The sequence below is a fragment of the Homalodisca vitripennis genome, chromosome 2 (genome assembly GCF_021130785.1).
Source record: "Homalodisca vitripennis isolate AUS2020 chromosome 2, UT_GWSS_2.1, whole genome shotgun sequence".
In the NCBI taxonomy this organism is placed as follows: domain Eukaryota; kingdom Metazoa; phylum Arthropoda; class Insecta; order Hemiptera; family Cicadellidae; genus Homalodisca; species Homalodisca vitripennis.
Genome location: NC_060208.1, coordinates 24,489,998 through 24,495,568, shown reverse-complemented (window position 1 = coordinate 24,495,568; position 5,571 = coordinate 24,489,998).

Sequence of the window (5,571 nt, the reverse complement as noted above, 5' to 3'; positions counted from 1 at the left end):
GAACTCAGAGCCACGCACAGGATTCGTCCCATGTGGCTCTTTATTCATTTTGTAATGTGTGATGTGTGAAATGATTAATTTGTTCAACATTATTGCACTCTGACTCCATCTACATGATACCATACTCGTAACACGTTAAAACCTTAGAACCACATAATTTTGAAACCTTATCAGACCAAATTTTTATAAGTGTAAACATTAGGTTGTAAAATTTTGAAAACAATTTAAATACAATCACCAAATATTCAAAACCATTGAAATGCTTATGGGAAAGTTGATAAACCCGTAAAAGCTTGGATCGATGGTCGTTCTGGCAGATTGAAAGTATTATATTGGAAATGCTACCATACTTCTCACTATGAATATTTTTTTAAATCGTATATATATATATATATATATATATACATACACATAACAGGTAAAGGATAAATGGACCCAACTGCAATCAAAGTTAAATTTAACAGGATGGATGCCAAATACATTAGAATAAGGTCGGTAGAAAATTTAAATTGGTGGTGGATAAAGTAATTTAAACGTTAGTTATAACAAAACCGTGCTGATAACAGTTTTAATTGTTTATATAACAATGTCACTTTTGAAAACTAAATACATGATCTAAATTGTCAACCAAGAAGTTCATTTCTTTCTTTGTATGCATTAAGTTTAGATAGTAAATGAAAACATTATGCCATATTCTTGTTAGTACTTCAAATTATCAAATTAACCCACGATAATAGTAAATAATTGTATATAAAACACCTTCAATTAGGAATATTAAGTTCGGCTCAACCAAAAACATGTGCTTTTGTCACAGCGAGAAGAGTCAACAGGTTAGGCCTTAGTCGTTCACATCGGTGATGTTTTCGTTGATCTCATTCCATCAACCTGACACAGTTTCCCTTTCACCAACGCAGGTCTACTGTTTACCTTGACAGAGCAAGGTACATTGCATTAGGCTTTTGTCGTTCATATCGATTTTGTTTTCGTTGACCTCATTCCTTCAACCCTGTCGCTCCCAGTTTCTCTTTCACTGACCCAGGCCTACCGTTCACCTCGACAGGGCATAGTTCATTGCATTAGACCTCTGTCGCTCCCAGTTTCTCTTTCACTGACCCAGGCCTACCGTTCACCTCGACAGGGCATAGTTCATTGTATTAGACCTCTGTCGCTCCCAGTTTCTCTTTCACTAACCCAGGCCTACCGTTCACCTTGACAGGGCATAGTTCATTGCATTAGACCCTTGTTGCTCACAGTTTCTCTTTCACCGCCCCAGATCTAACGTTCACCTTGACAGGGCATAGTTCATTGCATTAGACCTCTGTCGTTCACAATGTCTCTTTCACTGTCACAGGCCCAAGTATTAAATTGTCAGAGCAGGATTCATTGCATTAGGACATTGGCCTTAAGGGTCGATCTATAATGTATCAATTTAACTGGAGAAAGTTAAGTTAAAAAGGCTCGTAATAATAATAAAACTTAAGAAGATTTATGTTTTATTTACTCAATTAGATATGCAATTGTAAAATCTAAAGGTCATGTTAACAGAGCAAATTAATATGCTAAATTCGTAGATGACCAGATTTTTCCAGGTTTTCAGTGTTCAATTCTATTTCAATATATACAATTATTAAAGAAAAGTAGCTATAATTCTAAGTATTACTACCCAAAAAAGTCTTTAACTGTGTATAGGTACGTTGAAAAGTTTTATAATGTACCATTGAACATTCATGACGTTTAAGACGCTGAGTTAAATATTGATCTTTTGTATGTTAAACAAGAAGAGAAAGCTCATTAAATTTATATAAAATATTTAAAGAAGCTTTTTTCTCTTGATTTCCTAAACATGATTGGTTAGAGTATGTTTTGTAAGTTTCCAGATTTAGCAGATTGTAAGCGAAAAACTTGTAAGCAATATGAGATTTGCAAGCCAGTTATGCCATTCCCAGATCAACATGGAAAATGTTCAACTATCAAAAGAAATTTTCTCACCCTTATGGCATTTATATAGATTTAAAAGAGTTTAAGAAAATATTTCGACTTTTAAAAATAATCCTCAAAAATCAAACAACTAAGATTCAGTAGGATATTCCCTTTGTTTGTATTCTATATTTAGTTTTAAATTACGAATCGTAAATACCTATAGGTTGTAGACCTAAAAATTTATATTTGTCTAATGCTCTAGCAAAATCATTTTAAGAACACATTAAAAAGCCGATGTCTAAGAATATAGCGAAAAGTTTTATTAAAAAATCCTATTATATTGACCGCAAAATAAGAATAACTATATCAAAATTCTAAAATTTGTAACATTTGTGAAACTGGAGTATTTTATAATTAAAGCAGCTTTAGAGTTAGTGATCATTGTCGTTTAACTGGGAAATTTAGAGGTGCAGCGTACCTATTCTGCAATTTAAAACTTAAATCTCCTAAAAAACCTCCAGTTTTCTGTTATAACATGTAACATTTTGACACTCATCTATTCATCAAAAAATTTGCAAAGCAATATGGGAATGTTAATTTATTTTCAATCACAGATAAAAAAGAACTATTCTGTACATTCTGATTATGAGTGTGAGTTTAAGGATGACAAACCTAGGAAATTTCGTTGTTGTTTGCTGTTACATTTATATTCATAAAATCGTCTATTGAAAACCTTGGCAAAAAATATTTCAAACATACTAAAAATGTTATACAAAACTGTAAAATATTGATTAAAATATTGAAAAGACGGAAAAATGATAATGAGACTTCCTTTAATATTTTCTGGTAAAGGTGTGGAACCTATTGATGGAACCTATTGAAAACCATTGATCATAATGAAGGTTTAAAATTAATGATTTTACAAAATTTTCACAGCTGAAAGAACATCTGGAGAGAATTATCAGCATTATTTAAGTTTTTGGGATGAGTTAAAAGCAAAAAAGCAGGGAAACTATTTAGATTTATACAACGAAATACTCTATAGCCTGCAGATGTGTTTTAAAAAGTTATATCAATTTGTTTAAACTGTTATAAACTAAATCCAGCACATTATCTAACTGCTCCACTCTAGCTTGGGATGCGATAAAAATAACTAAAATTTAGTTGCAATTGACACTCGATTACAACATGTATTTTAGGATAGAAAAATAAATTATATGCGAAATTTCTCAGTGTATTAAACGATAAGTTTAATAAATTTCAAACAATGCCATAAATTGTTTTATTATATTTTAACACTCCCTATCTCTGTAGTTGCAACTATCACAAAGATTATTTTATGACGATATAAAATGGATGGATCCTAAAGCTTACACAACTGATGACTGGAATGATAGCATTTTAGAGCTTACTGACAACGAATACTACGGTTATCTCCTCGATGATTATTTATCACTTGGTATAGAACATTAAAATCAAAATTTATTTTTAAAACTAGAATAAACTGAACACAATATAATGTGAATTCTAGAAACTTAAAACATTATCTGAAGTAAGGGATTATTTTAAAACATGTTTATAGAGTGATCGCATTTGATCGGAAACCTTTTATGAAAGATTATATCGTATTTTAATAAAAATATGCGAACTAAAGCTACACGTGATTCTGAGAAGTCCTTTAGTAAGTTACTAAGTTGGAATGATGGAGAATGTTCGAAAAGGTGTAATATGAAAGTATGAAATGAGAAGTTTTCAATGAAACAGGCTAAGAAAACTAATATTAAATGCTTTATTATTGTTTATGAAAATTTCATCGCTTCTCACATGTACAAGCAAAAGGTTAATTTTAATAAGCCAATCTACATAGAATATTCAGTTTTAGATCTTTCAAACTGTTGATCTATGAATTTATTTTATCATTTTGACGTGACAACGTCTTAAATTAGGTTGCGGCTCGGAGTCACTCATGAAAAAGTGTAACGCCCGGTAACGTTACGATGCCCGTCCAGTGGGTCCGCCGCACGGGATCCGCACGGGATAAAGCAGATAACTATGTTTATTCGTGAAAATGTGGAGTGCTTAGATTCGTCATTTACAACAACTACAACAATAAAGGTAAATAATTGTACACTGATATTTCATTATCGTAAACTATGATTGATTGATTAATTGTTAGATTGACACAAAAGTTGAGAAACTTAGTTTATAGGTTATGTCATACTATTGACAAATGTTGATAGTGTTAAGTAAATTATTAGTTTAAATCACTCTGCAATCAATCGTAATTCAGTCGATTGAGAAGAAACAGCGCGTATTGCTAGTCAAACATTTAAAATAACAAATTATAACCTCTAACCTGTCATAACAGTGCGACCAAACAATCGAACTAAACCGACCAATCACCACGCGCGGAGTTAGAATTTAACTGTGTTTAGCAAGAATTTCAAATTCCAATTTTAGTAAATGTTTTATTCAACTTTACCATTTACAATAACAAATTTTAATTAATTTCAAATTATGTACAATGTTTTAGTAAACAAAATATATTTCTATAGTTAAAATTTGTGCAATTCTTATTTTCATTCAATTCCTTGTTCCTATTGTGCAATTTAATAATATTCATATCAATAAATATTCTACCGAGAAAAAGACGTTGTCACGTAAAATCTTCGCCCGTAAAACCGACTTTACAGGCAACCATAATTTTTTTTTTATTAAAGAATATGATCCAGATTTTAATCTTTGCAAAAATATTCAGTTATTTATTTTGTAGATATGAGGAAATATCCACATAAAATTATTAAAGAAAATCTAGATGATTTTATTACAAGCGATTATCCAAAAAATCACAAATGTATCAGTTTTGAAAATAAGACAGCTATAGGTAAATTTAAAGATGCGTTTAACGGAGAAATTTTAAAAGAATTTTTTTGAGCGAGATCAAAACTTTACACGTATAAATACCTTGATAAAAATGCAGTTACGTAAAGGAATTTAAAAAAATGCAGTAAATAAATCAATCGCATTTCAAAATATGAAAATATATGTATTGGAAATACTATATAATTTAGAGAAACGACTATGAGAAAGAGCTATGAACACAAATCGTATACGATAAACATCAACAAATCTGCATTGTGTTCGAAAGATTTCAAAGGAATTGCCTTAGAAAATAAAATCGATACAACAACAATTTGGTTATGAAATGGGTAAAATCTTATATTTTAGACTTTCTAAACAAAATTTTTAATCTAGAAAATAAATTCGAAACACCATTTGTTATAAAAAGGAAGCAAATCATGATATTTTGGACGGTTTAAATAAAATATTTAATCTCCAAAATGTATTATTATATATGGAAGATGATTTATTTCACTGTCACAAATGTAAAAATAAACGAAAGTTTTAAATTCTGAAATTGTTATAAACTTATTATATATAATTGCAATAAAATTATCTAATTTTAAAACAAATATAAAATTATATAGAATGTTAATAAAAAACAAATAATAAATATTAAAAAAAGGATAAAGAAGAAATAAAAATTGAAGCCAATAAGAAAAAAGTTTTGAAAAAGGAAAAATAACTATATGAATTGATGATTTATGGGCTACAGATTTATTAATACTGTCTAGTTATTGAAAAAAAAAC